The 10,679-nt window shown below is 30.0% G+C and overlaps 1 protein-coding gene across 1 annotated transcript in view; it reads left to right on the top strand.

Moving 5' to 3' along the window:
- The first annotated feature begins 669 nt into the window (after window positions 1–669).
- The window catches only part of LOC106460647 (mitogen-activated protein kinase kinase kinase 1-like), a 59,760-nt gene continuing 49,750 nt past the window's right edge, over window positions 670–10,679 (top strand). Inside the window, exon 1 of the mRNA XM_013920375.2 lies at window positions 670–758. The gene's annotated coding sequence lies outside the window, so the exon portion shown is untranslated. The remainder of the gene's footprint in view (window positions 759–10,679) is intronic.

The following is a 10,679-nucleotide window of genomic DNA, read 5'->3' as shown; positions in this document are numbered from 1 at the left end:
AAACTCTACCCAGTTTTGAGAAGGAAAACAGTGAAGCCCTTAATGAAGTTACTACCACTGATGTGACTGTTACCAATAATAAGACATTTCCTGATGGAGCAGATGAACCCCACATGAAGCACAAGCCAACGAGACGGAGACCAGTACGGAAGAAGATACGTCCCGTAAAATTAAAAGAATTTGTTGTGTTTTAATTTTGTGTTTGTAAATTCTGTACATTTAATCAGGTTATTGTTAATTATCCATTGGTTTAATGTAAGTGGCTATTGTTCGGGACGAACAATACTAAAGAAGGGGGCAGTGTTTCTTCTAGAAACTCATGACGTGTTACAAGCATCGCGTAACTTCCACTGCCGTAACAAGTTGAAAAGGGCAACAACTGGCTAGTTCAAAGTGATATTCCTGAGAGAATGTTGAAAGATTAATTTACAAAACTTGTCAAAATGTTGAAAATTTGTTACCGTGTTAAACTTGTAATAAAGTTTTCTTCGTTACCCATTCAAGTTGTCTGCAAACTTTAATACTTTCAAATTGTTAGTATGCAGTTATTCCTTTTGTTTACCCTCTACTTTATTTTGAATTTTCGGAAGGTCTTAGGTTTATAACGGAATTATTAGTAAATAGTGAAAAGTAAAAGCGTCCTCTTTCGGAAACGTATTTCATAGTACAAAGTCCATGTACGTACTGATTTTTTTACTGAAAGAATATTTTAGGCCTAACGTCGGGTCTAGTATTTCTAAGGCGTTGTTTTTTAGAATGTAAGTTAATTTCATTGTTTACTATTTTAAAAATTTAAGTGAGGAAATATAGACATATTAAACTATAGTGTATTTTGGAGGTGATTTATCTATTGTAATGATGTGATGTGTCAATCTATATTTTGTATAAATCGCAATGAATGATTCTATTATGAACTAACTAAGCCTAGATAAATACGAAGTTGAAATTTGATCTGATAGTGATATGATAATGATACTAGATTAGTAAAGGTACTTAGGTCAGTGTGTTTTAATCAAAATTTCAATAAAAAATAACTTGTAAAATTGAATATAGAAGTATGACATAAAGCGATACTACATTTAATTAAGTTATGAACTTCATAAGTGTTTTTGAAAGTACTGTAGCCTTATAGGTTGCGTTATTAATTGTGAAGATATTTTAAAAGCTACACGTTTTTCAGAAAATTTGAGTGAAAGATAGAGGGTGTAAAATTATGCAATTTATAATTCCTACAATATTATATGTTGCATGATGGTATTGCATTGGCCACTTCTGTATTTGTATTCGTTAGAAATTAATAACTTACAAACAACACTACACCTGAAATATAGACTTCAAACACAATAGCCATTAACATTTTTTGAAGCTAAATTAATTTTTTTGCAAATGTACAGTTTGAAATGGAATAAAAATTGTAACTGTATACAATGCTATTAATGTTATACATAATGCTCACAACTGTTGACTATGAAAGCTAGGATTTACACACACTTTTAATTAGTATGAATAATTTATGCATTAGCCAAAAGTTAGTTTTCTGCTTTTCTAGAAATTATGTGAAGCTTGTTTGGAAAGACTCCTTGGCTAATCTTTAAGCTTATTCCAAAATGAAGACCACTATTAAATTGTAGTTTCAAATTATAAGTAGAAGTTTTTGTAAAATGTAATGGATCTGCCAAAGTAATTACTTCAAAAACATAAAGAAACAAACATTATTTAATATAATATAATAAGATTATGTAAAGACATGCAATCAAGGAAAGCTTAAGTTCTTTTGCAATAACTAAGAGTCTAGAAATTTATAATCCATATAAGGAAATCATCCTGTAAGAAAAGGGAGTTCTATAGCAGGATTAAGAACAAATTAATCTGAGACCTTTTTTTTTTTCCTTTTTAGTAACTATATTTTTGTACACCAGCAATACCAAACATGTGGCATGCATATACCGAATTCAGTTTTATCACTCATCAAAATCTCTACCAGCTTACCCTCAAATTGTAATTTTTTCAGGCAGGATTAGGTTAATTGAATCTATAAGACCTTGGATGTGGTCAGATACATCAATCGAAAGGGTTTGACTTCCTGAGTTCAAAACTATAATTAGATCCCAAATCGGTCACAAGATGACAGAGCAATGAGCTAAAAGGGTTAAGAATTAAGTTCTTGATATGAAACTTTCTAGAACATTTCGCTTATCAAAAAAGTTGTTAGCAAAATTTATGATGTTGATTGTTGAAATTGATAAATTTAGAGAAAAAGTTATAATTATCTCTACTTTGGCACATTTATAATAATTAACATAAGTAGTTGAATATTTAAAGCATAATATTTGAAATACTAAACTTCTGTTAGATCATGTAGAACTTTTCACAATAAGTTAATAATTTTGTATTATTGCTAACATTATTATTAAATGTAAGTAGAGCTGGAAAATTTAATCAGTATAATTGATTACATATGACAGTGAGTGCATTGATTAGTATTACGTAAATTAATCAAATCATTGAAATTACAAGTATATAATTGAATGTAGTGTTTTTGAATATTAAATTTTTCAACTATTCCAACAATTGATTAAATGAAATTACCATTAAATCAATTGCCACAAAAATTATCAACTAATCAAAAACATGGTTTCTGATTTCTATTATTCCAATTATCCAAGTAGTCAAAATATTATCACCAAACTTGCTCACCCTGTTTTTATTATGCCAGAACTGCTAAGACTCTGCCATTTTTACAAATTTTGAACTGATTAGAGAGAAGACAATTGGCTGGCAGCACCCACCACCAACTCTTTCTTTTCAAACTTTTGACTAAGAGGAAATGCAACTACTACCAACTGTAACCAAATATGTTACGGAAAATTACGTTTAATATCAGAGTCACATTAACCCTATCTGTAAGGGTGTTCCTATGGTCACAGGCCATGTCATCACGTTTGTAGACTCGCATTAAAGATTTTATTTAACTACTATGTTATGTATGTATAACAATAAGTTTGGTATCAAGTTGTAGTTTATAATTTGAATTTTAGTATGATCTATTAGTTAATTTCTTAATTTAAAAGTAAATATTAAAGAAATCCTAAATATTGATTTTTGTGTGTCATGTAATTTGTTGAATGCAGCATTGGTTCAAATTCCATGTTTGTGATGTCCAAATATAAAGTCTGTAGTTTCTTATGAATTAGGAACTCAAACTACTGATATTGACAAGCTAGAATATGAAATAGGAACCTCCTATATTTTCTATTTGCTGAAATATTGCTACATGTACTGAAAAAACACAGTGGCCCCCACCCACCTTTTTTTTTCTTAGTTAGAAAGACATGCTTACCTACACTTACTTCTGTCTACAATGCATGAATAACCAATCGAAACTCAGAATTTCCCTTAGCGGTTTTCTCAGCATCATTGAAGTATTCCCTGCCAAGCTCATTCTTTTTAAGCTTGGATTTAAAAAGGTAAGGTGAAACTTTAGTGAGGTCAAAATTTAATATTTTTTAGACCCAAATACAGCTTAGTTACTAAGCTTGATAATTTTAGTGGAATTCTTTGGTATTGATATAATAATTTATGATTTTTGGTTATTTCAAAATATGTATATATAAAACTAGAAAAAAATTATTTCATTTCAAATTCTCCATGTGCAAATTTTGATAAGGCTTAGCAACCTACGGCAAGCAGCAAATGAGTTCAAAGTTTGTAACTAGAGGAGATAATTATTTTCTATAATTCTTTATTTTACTATCTTAAATAGTAATAATGTATATACATATATAATGTATTAAAACTAAATGTGACTTTATTTTACAAAACACTAGTAAGCTACAACACAGCAAAGACAGGTCACTTTGTAAAGACCAGCTTTATATTCTTGGATATGGTAAAATCAGTGCACGTGTGTCACATCATTGCAACTTCAATAATGTTAACCAGGCCTGTCTGAAAGGTCAATATAATAAAAATAATAAATAAATATATATATATAAATGTACAATGTTATGAGACTTATGCTATTTAGACTAAACATTTGTGTCTTCATTTTATAATTTCTAGTCATTCTAGAATGACAAAAGTATAATTTATATTTATTTCCTAATTTTTTTATTGAGGTTACGAAGTCGGTCAAATTGAACCAACTCGTACAGAGATACTATATTCAAAATAAAAGATAAAATGTAAAGTTTTTTCTGAAAAAATATTTGATATATATCTGGAGGTTATTTTGCATGTGAAATTAGAAAATGTTCTTATGCATAAAAGTATTTTTAATCTTAAAATCAAAATTACATTGCATATTGAATAGATAGTCAACATTCTGAAAGAAAAAAATTTATGAGAAAATTTTTAATTAATCTTTCAAAAAATCTTATTACTTAATTTAAAAACTTGATATTTTGTGTACAAGAGCCTTGTAATGTTTACCAATAACCTGCAAAATTTTGTAAAGATATCCAAAATCATAGCATAAGTACTCTCATGAATACTTTCATGGTTATGGGCTGGGTGGATTCCACCCAGCCTGTAATGGAAGGGTTAAAACAAAAAGAAATGTTATTTAACTCTTTCAGCAGGGGCTTGGTCCTTGGGACCGACCTTGTAACCATTTTGTGCTCATTATAGTTTTCATGCTATAACTTTTAAATTAGTAAGCAAATGTTAAAGAAATTTGGCAGATTATTAGTAAATATTACAATGCTTTCATATACAAAATATCAGATTTTGTTATTAAGTCTTAAGGTTTGTAAAGCAATTTTTTTCTCACATCAATTATTTTTCTTTTCACATGATGTCTATCTATCATACAAAGTAATATTCATTTTAACATTAAAAATACTTTTATATATCAGAAAATTGTGAAATTTCACATGTGAAATCTTTATAATGTCCAATTAGTTATCAAATGTTTAAGATAAAAACTTTATATTTTATCTGTTATTTTCAGTAATTAATATCTGTATAGGTTCGGTAGATTTGACCGATCTGGCAACCACCATAAAAAAGTAGGAAATAAATATAAATTTTGCCTCTTTCATTCTAAAATGAACACAAATTATAACATGAAAACATAAATGTTTAGACTAAATAGTTTAAATCTCATAACATTAAACACTTATATATGTTTATTATTTTTATTATATTGACCTTTCAGCCATATCTGACTAACAATACAGAAGCTACAATGATGCAGCTCACGTGTACTCATGTTACCTTATCAAATAACATAAAACTGACCTTTGGTGTGTACAAAGTAGCATGTCTTGGCTGTGTTTTATTTGACTAGTATTTTGTAAAATAATCACATTTCAATTATTATACATTATATATGTATGTAGATTCTTGCTATTTTGAAATAAGTTCTTAAACATATTTTTCTTAAAACATAGAACAGTAAATGAAAAGTAAAGCAAACAATTATCTCTTCTAGTTACGACCTTTGTACTTGGTTTGCTGTTTGATGTAGGTTGCTAAACCTTTTAAAATTTTGCACATGGAAGATGTGAAATAAAATAATTTTTTCAGGTTTTATATACATTTAGTTGAATAACCTAAAAATCATAAATTACTATATCGATACCACAGAATTCCACTATAATTTATCAAGCTTAGTGACTGAGCTGTACTTGGGTCTAAACAAAATATGAAAATTTGAACACCCTACCTCCTTGAAATCTTGGTTCAAAAAGAATGAGATGGCATCTTCACACTTTAAAATGGCTGAGCAAACCACTAGGGAACATTCTGAGGTTTCTATTATTTATTCACATGTCATATATTGAAGTAAGTGTATATAAGGGACCATTTCCAGAAATGGAAAGAGGTGAGCAGGGCCACTGTTTGATTCAATACATGAGCAATATCTTGGCAAATAGAAAAGATATGAGGTTCTTGTCAATATCAGTGATTTGAGTTCCTAATCCATATGAAACTATAGACTTAGTAATTTGTCATCACAAACATCTAATTGGAACCAGTGCTGCATTCAGCTTAGAACTTAAATCGATGCTTAACTATGTTTTTTTACTATTTACTTTTAAATTAAGAAATTGAATAATGTATAAAACTAAAATTTGAATTATAATCTACAGTTTGATACCAAACTTATTGACATACATTAATGAATTATAATATACAGTTTGATACCAAACTTATTGACATACAATAATGAATTATAATCTACAGTTTGATACCAAACTTATTGACATACATTAATGAAATAGTTGTTCAACAAAATTTTGAGTGCGAGTCAACAAATGAGATGACATGGCCTTTGACCCATGACCCATCTGGAAAGGGTTAATCCCCTTGCTTTATAATAGATTTTGGGTACATACTCACAGAAGTCACAAAAATTTTGAAATTTTCTGAGCTTTTGACAAAATTTCATTGTTTTCACAGTGCTTCTTCAGTGTGCAACTATCTCCAAGTTATATAGATACTGAACAACTTCTTTTATCCTCCATCTTTAATTCATGCCTTTCAGCATTATGGTAGATCCAAATGTACTTTTAAGGCAAGGTGTGATATTTCACCAATTATTAATATCATGTTTTTACTTGTTTCCTTGACATCATTTGTCTTCCTGTGCATCTGTTTCCTGTTAGTTGTAAAGTCGGTGCTCTTGCTGATAGCTGATCTGCACACATTCATATAAGTGGCTGAACCATTACAATCTCTGCTTTTCTATATGTCTCAGTAATGCTCTCACTCCAAGCTGTTGTCTACTTATTTTCTTTCTTACTTTATATAGTCTGGTTATATTGACAGCTATATGGAGACATTTCATATGATGGTATTCTTTTTTGGTTCTGTTACAGACGGAAAATGTCTGGCATTGATATGTTAGTGTAAATATGATGTTCATAAATGTTCTCTTCCCTTGTCAAAAGGACTTCTTTATAGGACAGCAGGGGTGGAGGGCATCTGATAAGTTACATTATTGGACTTCTGACATCTGGTTTCTTTCTTTGTGTAATTTGCCATGTTTGCTGAAGACATACCCAAGATACTTGAACTCCTTACATTGCTTCAGTTGTGTCTTCAATACTCAGTTGTAGTAGTCTTAGTGTTTTCCCTAAGCTCCATCATTTCTGTCTTGGTCTTGCTGATTCTGATATTATGCCTAGTGCATTGCATGCTTAGTTTATTGAACTGGTCTTGGAGTTTTCTTTCATATTTGTTAAACAAGGCTTGGCCATCTGCAAACACAACTTCATTGATTTTTTGCATTAAATATACTTATTTTGTGATCTGGTCTAAACATATGAAAAGTATGGGTGACAGGACACATTCTTCACGCACATCAGATGTTATGTATATCTGATATGAACCTGTCAGTCCACTTGTACAGCACATGCAGAAAATTATCCACAGAAAAAAAATCGTAACACAGATGTCACTTACAGTTTGATTCCCTAAACAAGTAACTTCCCAAAAGGGAGATATTGGCTTTTGTAAAACATAACATGTTATGGGGAAGTAATAATTTGAAAGGGTTGATATGTAATGTTACTACTCATTTGATAACATATGACAGTTTTGAACTGTTGTATGCTTCCATTCAGAAACTAACACCTGGTTATGTCAGGTAAACCTAGAGAAATGTAGTGTTTTAATAATAGGCTTATTAAATATATATTCTTGTTTATATATAAATAAAAAATTATAAATATGTGGAATAGTTGAGAATGATTTTAGAAGTAAATTCATTTTAAAACAATACTTGATACAGTTTAAAAATGATAATTCTAAAATAGTAAGTTTTTTTATATTGTGTAGCAACATATGCAGTTTTTTGTTGTTGTTTTTTTATAGATGTGAGGCTAAAATTCCTTACCATCCTCATGCTTTTAGTTCTTTCTATCAGTATTGTGATAACCATTTTACGGTTTGGAATCTCAGTATTAGAAGATAATTTTGTGGCTGAACTGTCAACCAATTACAGCAATTCTGTGGAGTTCATGTCCTTTTATGGCCTGTTGAACTTCTATCTGTACACCATGTCTTATGTTTATTCTCCTTCTCGTAATGCTTTTTTCCGTAAGTAATTGGTAATTTTGTTTTAATGGTATTTGAGAATGCATGAATTAATAAATATTATAAATGGCAACTTATTTAAACATATATTTTGTGTCCGTGAATCTTAAGGACATGTAATTGTAATTCTGATTTTAACTAAACTATTTAGTTTCTTTTCGTTTAAGTAACCAATCAATGCATATCACAGTTTTCATTGGCTACACTTTTTCATAACAGGTTTATGATCAATTTAGGCTTCTTTTCTACGATTTTTTAGAATTTTCATTGGTTAGTCTTTTTAAAATTTAAATATTAATATTGTGAAATATCAACTTTTATTTAAAATCTACTTCCAGAATCTCGAATGAAAGACAACCCAACCCTCTCCATGATCAATGATTCAGATGAAGAAGTTATATATGGGTATGCTTCATTGTACTTTTTATAATAAATTTATAAAAACTGTGTTATTAGTACAGTAACCATTTTAGGAACATGAAATTTACTAGTTGCTAAAAGTGTTATCATTTTCTTTATTTTTACATATTTTATTTGTTTACACAATAGGGCAGTGTTTTCCGAAACTTATATAGCAGCACCCCCCTAACTAAACGAAGTTTCCATTGCACTCCCCCTTCACATTAAAATAATTCTTGCAAGTGTTAACAGCAAAATCAACATTTTCTTTTCTGTTCTTAATGAAAAAATGCTTGTAAAGAGTGAGTAAATCCGAGAGTAGGAAAAACGTTTTGAGAAGAAAGTGATAGTTTTATTAGGTTATCATCATCTCCAACTTTTCTGTTTTTTCTGTCGTTATATTTGGACTCTCAACCAAAAGGCTAAGCCCCCTAGCCAACAGTATACATTACTCTGGGGGTGCACCCCACAGTTTGGAAAACTGCAATAGGGAGAACATTGTCAGTACAGAAACTACTAGTGAGATTTTGCTTTAAAATATTATAAATTTCACAAAGCTTAACTTTTCTGTATAAAACATGTATGTTTTAAATTATCATACTGTTCAAAGTTTGAGGCATATTCAATAAAATACACATATAATTAACTCAGATATTTATTTCATATTTACGTTTTCTAATATAATTTGTAGTTTTCAATCTATTAGGAAAATTTTAATACTGAGTAGCATAGTCAAAACTTGTCTCTTTATCAAAAAAAGTTTTGACGTAGATTATTCTAATCCATTCTAAAACATGTCACCACTTGAATTTAAAATAAATGTTGACTTTTAGTAATTGTCTACAACCTACTTTAAGCCACCTGAATTTCATAAATATTGTGGGATTTTGAATACACTTTTTGTTCCATTTGATTGGTAATTTTAGAAAGAATTTTACTTCTCCAGTTTCATGGTGTGTTGAAATCTTACCTAGTAGAAAAATACATTTTGTATATATCCTGTTTGCATGGTAGTTTTCAGGATGAATATCTTTAGAAAGAATTTTGTTCAATGTAGTTTTTATATTTGAAGTTGTGTGATTTTTAGAATTCATTTGTTTGTTTTAATGCATTTTTTCTTTAATTTGAGAATTGTATAACTTTTGCTATGGGTGACTCAAAGCATGCATGTTATGACCTTTTACAGCGTTACATTCAAAATTTAATTAAAACACTATTATTAATGTATGTTAATAAACTTGGTATGCAAATATAGGGTAAAATTAAAATCTGTATTTTTTTTTAGTTTTGACGCTATATGTATTTTCTCTAAATCTGGCAAGGTTTTAATATACATAAAAAGTCTTGTAAACAAAAAATCAGATATTTTAATAGACTTTTTCACTAAAATTTTTATGTAAATTTCTGAAGCCTTTAATGAGTCAGTCTGAATGAAAGTTGATTTCCTTGTTAATAATAAAATTTTCTATTTTCATCTTATAGTTTTTATATTTCAAATCATACTACTTCTAACACTTATAGCTATTACTTGACTTCCAGGGTTTCTTCCTTTGCCCATCTAAGCATTGGTCTGATTTTTTGCTCGCTTGCTCCAGTCTTTTGTACCTCACTCAATTGCCCTTGGCCATATATTTATCTCGTGACACTCTCCACCTATATCAATGCACCTTCTATCCTGGAACTGTATATAAGCACTTCATTTAGAGAATGCTATCACTTTTTCTCGACAAAGCATCACTAATGGATTTCCGAGTATTACTTTGAACGTTATCAAGTTGCACAAGAATCGGGGGCGGGTGCTCTTGGGTGAGACTGTCAGTGGATCTGGCGCTATAAGGTTGCGTATGAGGATGATCCTCATCATTTTGGAGAGACAAGATTTGCTTTTTCTGTGCCTTCTCTAGTCTGTTGGATTTTCAACCTCCCTGTGGGACAGTGCGAAGTTTATGGTCTCGCAGCATTAGGGTTCAATTCCCTAGGGTGGACATGGTAGATGGCTCAAAGTTGCTTTGCTCTAACAAAACAACTTTAATTCACAAAATGTTGTTCCTATCAGTGGTAATCAACATAGACTTTAAATGACCTATGAAAAACAAAAAGGTTGTCACTCTTTGATAAGCTGCTTTTGATTTGTTTTGCTTCTGTTGGTTCATCAAATGTGTGATGTTTTGGGCTTTTTCCCAGTTGCTTTTCAGCCTACACATTACTTGATGACTGAAAGGACTGGGAGCAAATTT

The sequence above is a fragment of the Limulus polyphemus genome, unplaced genomic scaffold, assembly GCF_000517525.1.
Source record: "Limulus polyphemus unplaced genomic scaffold, Limulus_polyphemus-2.1.2 Scaffold809, whole genome shotgun sequence".
NCBI lineage: Eukaryota > Metazoa > Arthropoda > Merostomata > Xiphosura > Limulidae > Limulus > Limulus polyphemus.
Note: the sequence above shows the minus strand (reverse complement) of the source record. Positions and strands in the feature narration are given on the sequence as shown.